Genomic DNA, 10,870 nt, shown 5'->3' on the forward strand with positions numbered 1-10,870 from the left:
TGAGGAAGTGCCAGAGATGGATGTGGGTATTGGTAGTGACAGTGCCTGAACAAGACTGCAGCAACAGTGTGAAAAGTGAGCGAAAATGGCGAGCTGGTGGTACTAGATCCGGTTGCCGGATTTTGGAGTTTGAAGCATGGATCATAAAGTTTCACTGAATCATGAAGGGGGTACGACTCGGATGTAAGATTTTGCGGTTGGGTATATGAGTTTGGAGTTACGCTTTTGGGCACGTTTCCGCAAGAATCCAAGAGTTGGTTTAGATGGTTCATTTGTGACATATGGCTCTGAATTGTGAGTGTATGAACTGCAGAGAAGGATAGTGAGTTGCTGGGAGTTACGATAGTCGGATACATGCTCAGGTGGTCCGAGATAGTTTCCCGGTAGCCGGATTCCGGCGTCGAGGACCGTATTCCGGTGATGACGTCAGCAATCAGGCGACCCCGTTTTGGACCTAGAATTTCCAGAAGAGATGTTCTAATACATGGGCTTGGTGGACCAATTGGAGACGGGTTTTGAGAAGACTTGACCTATTTTTGAAAAGTATCCTTTTGGAATGGGAGAAGCATATAAATAGAAAAGTCTTTCTCTAAATCTAGATATGTCCATTAGGGAGACTCCTAGTTGTTTTCTAGGGTTTCACATGATAGTTCTTCTTTGCTTTCTATGATGATTTCCAAAAACACAAGTAAATAAGTTTTATTATTGGCTAAAGATGTAGTTGGATTTTGCAACCAAGTTATTGATTTTATGAATTAGTTTTCTCTCAATATTATCGTTTGATTTCTACTACGTATAATAATTGCATGATTGATGTATTGCAATATGATTGAATGTTTGTTTAGTTAAGTCTAGAATTGATTGAACTCACATTCATATCTATAGCTAATTTAGGGTTCATCATCGAGCGATAACCTTGAATATGAGTAGCATGATATGATTACGGTTTGTAGTGATACACTCTCGTAATCATATGTAGAAATTGACCTTTGTCCGAATTGTCATGCGCAATGTATGACAATTGCTTTGATTAGCCTATTTCTTAAACTTAATGCTCCTAGGAATTGAACTTAATTAACACAAGGCGTTAGGTTATTCTTTAGGTAGAATCCACACTCGCAGCTCTAATGTGTTTGTTGATGAACTTAGGAAATTGACGGAGTATTCTTGGAATAAGGTATTCTAGGGATTTTGATGATAGAGAGATTAAATACCAATTCTATTCATACATTCAAAAACTTGTTTACAATTAAATATGAAACCTTTACCCAATATTTCACATCCTTGATTTGCGTGATTTATTGCTTTGTTTTGCTTTTATTTTAGTATACTTTTATAAAAATCAGAAAATCCTCCCTTGTTACCTATAGGAAACCATAACATTTTGACAACCCAAGACCTCTCTGTGGGAACGATCCTTTCTTGCCCTTGCTTCATTATATATTTTGAGTAGTAAGAAAGTGTAATTATTTTTGACGCATACGACAGTGATCAACACTAAAATAGCGAATTATCACAAGGGAGTTATGCTTTTACGAGAAACCGACATGAGGTAAACATAGAAAACTAAATTATATAATAGCGCGCAATAATAGTTTATTCAGGCACATTCTCTTCCTATAGATCATGCTCAAATCCAAATATGCCAAACGAATAAGATGGATACTCAAAATGGTACTTAGAGACTTCAACTATCATACAAATACTTTATAAAATTTTGCACATAGTCCGTCCAAGCGATTGTGACAAAGTGTATGAGAAAATATTTAGATAGATATTTAATCATTCAGCAAGTATCAAGGAAAGATATTAAGATATGGAACATAAGAAGTTTCAAAGTCAAGGGGCTATGCTAGATATTGAAACAAAATATTAACCTACAAGTTAGGATTGATTTCACAGTCCGTGGGTAATGGTCTCAACTCATATGTTTCTGTTTAAGGGTAAAGGCTATAATATATAATTCATACAAAAGACGACATAATTTTTTTTTATTTTTTCTAAGAAAATTTTCATTAAAAAGAGGTACTATTACATTGGAGGATTAAGGAAAGCTGAGACATTTCCCCACCATTCCCCTGAGGTTCTAGACCTCTTACAAAACTTGGATGCTTGATCAGCTAGAATAATGTGATGTCGTTTTAAGAAATTAAATTGAGAAAATTGAAAACTAGAAAGAAAAGTTTTACAGTCATCCATGACTGTTTTATTATACCAGAATAACTGGTTGGAATTTGAGTTCAGGGACTCAATCACTAATTTAACATCACTAATAAAGCAAACTTTCACCAATTCTTTTTCCTGTGCCCATTGAACTGCCTCCAATAAAGCCAGGCTTTCTCCTTATTCAGCATTCCTTACGGTCCCTTCCTTAAGCTTGCATCCAATGAAGTCACCTGAAATATTAGTCAAGATCAGTCCAATACCTGAGATTTTAGTGTCCTTATCAAAAGCAACATCACTAAATACAATAACACAATCTTGTGGTAGAGAAGCAGTAACAACAGATAAATTTGTATCTTCTACAGGTACATTGGAAGAGGCATGGTAAGTGATATCATGTCTTAAATATGTTTCTGTGTCTAGGACCAGTTTAAGAGCTATCCTAGCAGTGGAATGATGATTCAGAGTTTTCCACTGAAAATATGGAAGCATCTGTCCTTCCAAATACTCCAGACAATTGTAAAAACAGCACCTGCCCTATCGTTCAAAGAATTATCAGTCAACCACTTAGATACCCAATCGTGAATACTTATAGAAGAGTTTCTATCATGTTCAATTAAATCTGCATAAGGTGTTAGACTCCAAACATACTTGGCAAATAAACATTGAAGGATAATATGTTCAAGAGTTTCTATCTGCTCCACATTACACATAGTACAGTAAGAGTCATGAGCATTGTTGTACCTAGCAAGAACAGATTTAGCAGGTAAGATCTTTTCATAGCACTTCCATATAAATAATTGAACTTTAGGAAGAATAGAAAGATTCCAAATAGCCTTATAAACAGGATTACTACCTTGATTGGTGTTCATGTGATTAATCTCACCAGAAATAACTTTATAAGCAGTCTTGACAGAAAATTGGCCATTTTTTGAATATGGGCAGATGAGTTTGTCCTCCCCTGTAAAGGGAATCCTAGAATCAAGAATATTTTTTGCATTTTGAGGAGTGAAGAAAGCATTAACAAGCTCATGTCTCCAACTTTTAGTATCTTCATCAATTAGAGCAGAAACAATGAGATTAGGGTTAGACCTAGAGTTTAAGATAGGATCAACAGGATTAGGCAACCACTTATCTTCAAATACACAAATATTCTTACCATTTTTAACTTCCCAAACTGCATTTTGAGCAATAATATCAAGACCTCTACTTATACTTCTCCAAGACCAAGAACAATCAGTTTTTTAGGATGATGAAAGGGATGACAATTTCTAAAGTATTTATATCTTAAAATAATTACCCACAAAGCATCAGGATTATGAATCAATTTCCAAGCAGTTTTAGATAAAAGTGACAGATTCATGTGTTTTAGGTTTCTAAAACCTAGACCTCCCTGATATTTATGACTACATATCCTTGGCCAGGCTCTAAAGTAGATACCTCCTTGTCTGGACTTACCCCACCAGAAATATCTTTGGGAGGATTCCATGCTGTTTATAATATTATCTGGAATAGTAAAAGTGTTCATGTGATAGATAGGGGAAGACTTTAGAACATTTTGGACCATGACAGATCTACCATCCTGATTAAAGTGATTTCCTTTCCATTTAGCAACTCTTTTATCAAAGTGATCGTTAAGATAATTAAAAGAATCTGTTCTAGACCTAGTAATAAAGAGGGGAATGCCTAGATACTTCTCATTTAAAACAATTTTTTTAACTTTAAGATCATTGATAAGAGACACAGCTTGAGCAGAATGAACATTACTACTAAAAAAGCAACCAGATTTTTGAAGGTTTATGACTTGCCCAGAGGCCAAACTGAAATCTTTTATTAAACTCAAAAGATTAGCAGCTTTAGAATGAGAAGCTTTTGCAAAGATGAGGCAGTCATCCGCAAAAAGCAGATGACTGATACTTGGAGCATCTTTGCAAACCTTGAGGCCATGAATAAGGTTGTTACTTTCAGCATGGAGGAGATACCTAGAGAAAGTTTCCATGCAAATGATAAACGTGTATGGAGACAGGGGATCTCCCTGTCTCAGACCCCTTGTTGGTCTGTAAGATTTGTATGGATAAGCATTTAACATAATAGATATACTTGTGGTACTAATGCATTGGTGTATTAGACACCGCATTTGTCCCTTTTCCTTTTTATTTTCATGGTATGAACCAATTCATGAGCAATTATGACATTATCATGTATGTTCCTGTTAGGGACATATGCAGCCTGATAAGGGCTTATCATTTTTCTTAATAATGGTTTCATTCTATTTACAATAATCTTAGAAATGATTTTGTAGCTAGAATTACATAAAGAAATAGGTCTGAATTCAGAGGGACTAGATGGGTTATCTGTTTTTGGAATTAAAGATAGAAAAGTGTGATTCATCTCTTTTAACAAATGTTTAGATTCAAAGAAACTATTGATAGTCTTCCATAAATCATTGATTAAAAGATCAATATTTTCCTTAAAGAACCCAGGTGGAAAACCATCCGGCCCTGGGGCAGTCCAGGGTGTCATTTGGTTTATAATATCAACAATTTCCTGCTTAGTAACAGGTCTAAGCAAGTTAAGATTGTCAATATCATAAATTCATGGGTCAATGCAATTAAGTAATTCAACATTTATATAAGGATTAGAAGTAGTTTCTATTGAACTGAAACGGTTTATCAAAAGGGTTTCAAGATCAACTCTCTCATTAACCCACTGCCCATTATCCAACTTAAGAGCACTTATATGATTAAAGTGTTTCCTTCTGTTGGCATAATTATGATAAGAACCAGTATTTCTATCAAAAGATCTGAAGTACTCTTGTCTAGATTTTTGAGCATAAAAGTATTCTTGAACTTTTTTCCAATGATCCAAGCCAAACTCTACTTGTTTAATCAATTCCACATTCTCAGGAGAATGAGGAAGATTAGTAAGATCATTGAGGTGACTATTAAGAGATCTCACTTTATTTTCTATATTACCAAAATGTTGATTATTCCAAAGTTTAAGGTCATGTTTAATGAACCTTAGTTTGTTGGTGGTTGAAATGGGGAAGATCCCTTGACTTCCTTAGAGCAGGCATTAACAATAACCTCTCTAACAGAAGGATCACTACTCCAACATTTGAAATATCTATAAGGCTTACTACCTTGATAAGACAAATGATTAGTCTCCAAGATAATGGGTATATGGTCACTGCCTATAGTATCAATATGGTGAACTCTTGAAGAACCATATTGATTGAGCCAGTAACCATTACCAAGATCCCTGTCTAACCTAGCATAGATACAATCATCTCCAGACTTCCTATTACTCCAAGTAAACTTATTACCAGAGAATCCTAAGTCATAAAGATCAACCCTATTTATGATGGTCTGAATTTCATGATACTCAGTAGTAGTAGGGGAAGAAAAAGTAGATCTTTCATGGGAATGCATAGTGATATTGAGGTCACCAATGATTACCCATGGAAGATTGGCTCTAGAGCCAATTTATTCAATTTATTTGCATTGTTCCATTTTCTCATCATGGTATACAGAACCATAGAGAAAAGTAACTAGAAACTCAGGTTTACTTGGATCATCAGAAATTAAAACATTAATCATTTTATCAGTGTTTGAACAATTTGACATTGAAAACTAGTTTTCCACAGTAAAGAAATGCCACCAGACAACCCAATAGATGGGAAGACCCAAGTATTTGGAAAATTGAATCTCCTAAGATATTGATTCATCTTAGAAGAATCATTTTTAGTTTCACATAGAAAAACCATGTCAGGGTTTTGACTCCTGATCAAATTCCATAGTGAATTTCTGGTTGTAGGGTTTCCAAATCCCTGTACATTCCAAGATAAAATTCTCATTTTTAAAGTCTTAGAACCAGGTAGAAAAGGCTTAAGCTTATAATTAATACAAACAATATGAATACCAGGCAACAAAATTGTATTAAAACCCCTAAAAAAAACAGGAATACAGTAATTGGAATTACCAGTACTGGTGAGAAGATTAGTTTTCCTAATATGGGTCTGAGGCAGAGTATGGTGAGCAATAGCAGCCAAATTATTAAATTTAGTGAAAAGGAAATCACAAGTGGTATGGATGATGTAGTTATCAGAACAATGATTATTTTCCCCAGAAATTAAAACACACCCAGATAATCGATTCAAGATAAAAAAGCAGGACACGATGGGATAATAAACGATAGAACAAAAGCAAGCTAGATTGAAATTTGTTTTGTAAAGGAGAAAAGATAATCGAAAAACCTGATTTGTTGCACTTTCATTCATTCCAATAGCAGGGATTTGATGCATCAGGGGATTTGATTCTCTATCTCCATTCGCTACATCTACCATGTCCAAATCGGAACCTCCATGACCAGTAATCTCGAGCTCTGATTGATCTCCTTTGCCATTAATCATCACAGTTGAAGAATCTTCAAAGTTAGGGTTAGGGATTTGGGAGTTCATCTCGAGCATAACATAATTATCCTCTAAACCCGAGTCCCTGCTGCTTTTATTCTTCTTGGAATCTAGATCCTCCTCGCCCGACCCGTCCGACCCGTTAACCATATTATCATAACCGTCACCTCCAACATTGCTAGACGCACTGTTATGCATTGCTTCAACCATATGTGCATGCTTGGCATAATATTCTTCAAAAGCGGACTCTGTAATCCCAAAAATGAAGATGTTCCATGCACGCTCATCACACAACTCAGCATTATGATCGACCGTAAAACATTCAGGGCATATTTTCCTGGGTTGTTTTTCAAAATGATATCTGCACCAGACCTTTTCTTTTGCAGAATTAAAGAGCCAGTTTCCTCTTTTAAGAGGCATACTGAGATCGACCTCTATCTTTGCAGTAACTACTCTTCCTCTAATTGTATAACCCCTTTGGATATCTTCTTGAATCTTCCTACCAATATCCTGGCATAACTTGTTAATGATGCCATCAACCAAGTGTTCAAGATATAGTCCTTTGAACATAACCGAGAAAATTTGTTTGCTGAAATCATATTGTTCGATTGGAATCGAGTTGTCATAAACCCTCAGAACAACAAGATGTTCATGTAAAATCCAGGGCACCTTTAACAGATCATCCTGAACAACATCCACATTTTTGAACTTAAACACAAAGAGGTTCCTTCAAATAGTGTGAATTTCTACTTTTCTTAGTCGCCTCCAAATAATATTAACATCCCTCTGAATCTTATAATATTCGATATCATCTTCTGAGATTACTTTCCCAATGAGGCTGTTGGACCAGTTGTTAGAGGCTGCAGCAATTTCTTCTTCGGATATCAAACTTCCTCTATTGCGAATGAGATGAGCACTACCCAGGTTTGAGTTTTGAAATCGTCTTGTGAGGGCAGCAACTTGAAGGCTGGAGCTTTGAGACATATTAAGATCGAAAAGGATATTGATATTTCTAATTGAGGTTGAGCAAATATAAGATGTGGATATCTTTTGTGGGAATGTTATATATGCCCCTACTATCCATGGATCCTACACAAGTACCCTTATGAGTCTTTACATATACCCCTAGTGGCATAATTGAAATTATGAACAGAAAAATGATTTGCATAATCCCAACTTTAACCTTTACCTCTTACACTTTGGCCTCTTCTTCATTTCTCACTCGAGAAAAACCAGTGGAACTCTTTCACTCATCTGCATCTCCCTCACCATCTCCATCTCTGTCGCCACCACAACTAACGCCACCAACACCATCGCCATCGACATCATCTCAGAGAGTTATAACTATCTCTCTTCTCCTTCTCTCCGGCAATCACCACCACCAACAACAAAAAACCCATCGATCCACCTCCAATTCCACCACCACCTCAAAATCCACCAAGTCTATCACCAGATCCATCAACAATTCTCTCTTTATGTGAATCAAATCCCGAAATTCGAATATAAAAATCATCAGGAGCAGCGGTCCATTTTCTTCTTCTTCGTTGAAGATTCGGGTGAGATCCCAATTTTAGGTTTTGATTTCTGGTATGGATATCATTTTAAACTAAATTTCCGATAATAAACGATTTCAATATCATATTCAGAGTGATCGAGATTGATTTTTGGTTTCGTTTAACTTTTAAGACCGAGATTCGATTTTAAATGAATAATTGGAAGTTTGAATTTGGAGTTTGAATGAAGAATTCAGTGTCGAAAAAGATACATCAGTCATGGGTACTTGTTGATTTCGATTATAGATACTATAATTAGAGAAACCAAAGAAGAATCAGGAGTCTGTTGAGAAGAATCAGGAATTAGGGATTTCATTTACATAAAATGAAGAAATTGAATCTCTCTAATGAAGCAATTGAAAGTTACTGACCAACTTTGAGTTGGCTTGGTGTTTATTTGTGATTAATTCAAGAAGAAAATTGAAGATGTTGGTGGTATCTGAGATGGAGTTGACCTAATTGATTGTTGTTGTGCAACATGAAAATGGAAGCAGAAGTTGCTAAGGATGGAACTGCAGGGCTGGGAGTTTCTATTGCAAACAACAAGAATTAGAGTTGATATTGCAGACAACAACAATTAGAGCTAAGAGATGAGTTGTGTTTGAGGATGCAGGGCGGTATTTACAGTATTGGTGTAGAACTTGGTGATTTTCTTTTGGAAACTTAGGAGATGGCTTATGATGGAGATGTTTTTGATGATTTGGATATAGCTGTAGTTGTTGAGATGGGTTTGCAGTATTTGCGTACTTTGACAAAGACGGTGGTGGTTATATTACAGTTGACGAACTCCAGCAAGCTTGTGTGGAGCATAACATGACTGACGTTCTTCTATCATTAAAGAAGTTGATCAGGATAATGTATGTATTGAAAATCATTGAAATTTTTAATTGTTAATATATCATTTTAGGAGAACCTTCATTTTCGTTAAATGTTGTTTATGTATCAAGATAGTAGGATCGATTATGGTGAGTTTGTAGCTACGATGACAAAGGGATCTGCTGGAATTGGACGAAGAACCATGCGGAACAGTGTGAATATAAGCATGAGAGATGCTTCTGGAGTCCTCTAACAATATATCATGCGTACATGGTGTACATGTATTTGTTATTTTTTACTTTTACTTGCACCTTTGCTCTCAACTCACAATTGATGTCACATGGTACAAAAGAACAGTCAAATAATAATGTTGGATTGGTTAGTAAAATAATGAATTGAACAGTGAAATAGAAAATTAAAGCAATTGATATATATATGCGTTCGAGTGGTGTGTGTATTAGATGGATGGAGCATACAACTGTTATGTTCTCTATTCCAAGGTTGTATTGGCTTTGCTCATCTTTTGTATGTGGCGTTCTCTATGATAGGTCGTGTAAATCGAGGCAACTTTAGCTAGTTGGTTCCGGATTTGGAAGCAACTTGAGCTAGTTGCTTCCGGATTTGGAAGCAACTTGATTTAGTTGATTCCAGATTCGAACGCAACTTGATCTAGTTGCCTTCATTTTTGTAAGAAAATAGTTAGCAATTTATCGACGTGTTTGGTCAGTATTACGATTTATCTGTCTATTGAATGTGATTTTGATATGATTTTTTACATGGAAGAAGCCGAGCTATGTTGTGTCATGTGGTGCTGTATGAGATGGTGGTTGATGTTGTTGTAGTAGGAGGTGGTGTTGCTTTACAAGAGCTGCTGAGACTGAAACCAAACTTGAACTGAAATTGGTGATGCAATGGCCAGGTCAAGAAGTGGTTGGTAAGATGCAGATGGTTTTTGAAGCAGGGAATGAGTGAATAAGCTGGAATTGCAGTGACTGGTACTGGTAAAGATGCAAATGCAGGAATTGCATTTTTAATGATGCTGCAAGCGCAAAATTGCAGCTGTTGTTGGAGTTGATCTATAAGTTTGTGGAACAAGGTTGCAGTTGGTGAAGCAGTGAACAAATGGGAGTTGAAGTGAAGTTCAGAACAGTTTGGTGCTGCAGCTGAAGCTTGACCAATATAGCTGGGTTTGCATACGGTTTGTTAAGTTGAGCTTACTGATAGATGCTCAGCTGGTATATGTGAGTTTTTTTTGCCAAACTAGGTTGCTTTTTATATGCATGTTACCTTGTGTTTATGCATGAATCTGTGGTGCAATGGTAGCACAACTGACTATATGTCAGAAGATGTGTGTTCGATTCACACTAGGTTCACTTTTTTGTGTACAATTTTTATTTTTTGGAGACAACTTGTGATAGTTGCCTCCATATATGAAGACAACTTGCGCTAGTTGCTTTCACTTTTGAAGACAACTTTGTGCTAGTTGCCTTCACTTTTGAAGACAACTTGAGCTAGTTGCCTCAGATTCGGAGACAACTTGAGTTAGTTGGCTCCATTTTGTTTTGCAACTTCTTCTTGTACACTATTTTATTGGAAACAACTTGAGCTAGTTGCCTCCACTTTTGGAGACAACTTAAGCTAGTTGCATATGGTATGGACACTATTTATTGGAGACAACTTGAGCTAGTTGCCTCCGATATGGACACAACTTCTGCTAGTTGACTCCACATGGTAGTGGTGGTCGGCGGTGGTGGTGGTTGGCGGCGGCGGTGGTGGTTGATGGCGGTGGTGGTTAGTGGCGGCGGTTGGTGACGGTTATTTACGGTGACGGTGTGATTGGTGGCGGTGGTGGTGGACATTGGTGGTGTTGGTTAGCGGCGGCAGTGGTTGGTGGTGGTTGCGGTGGTGGACAGTTGTGGTGGTTGGC

At 36.6% G+C, this 10,870-nt stretch overlaps 1 long non-coding RNA gene across 1 annotated transcript; it reads right to left on the minus strand.

Annotated features, from left to right (window-relative positions):
• Positions 1-1,963: 1,963 nt before the first annotated feature.
• LOC113361226 lies at positions 1,964-6,628 on the minus strand. The gene is made up of 2 exons (XR_003365016.1): positions 6,419-6,628; positions 1,964-2,396 (listed from the first exon to the last, which is right to left on the minus strand). It is a non-coding gene; the product is annotated as an uncharacterized LOC113361226 (long non-coding RNA).
• Between the last annotated feature and the right edge of the window lie 4,242 nt (positions 6,629-10,870).

The sequence above is a fragment of the Papaver somniferum genome, chromosome 3 (assembly GCF_003573695.1).
Source record: "Papaver somniferum cultivar HN1 chromosome 3, ASM357369v1, whole genome shotgun sequence".
Lineage (NCBI taxonomy): Eukaryota > Viridiplantae > Streptophyta > Magnoliopsida > Ranunculales > Papaveraceae > Papaver > Papaver somniferum.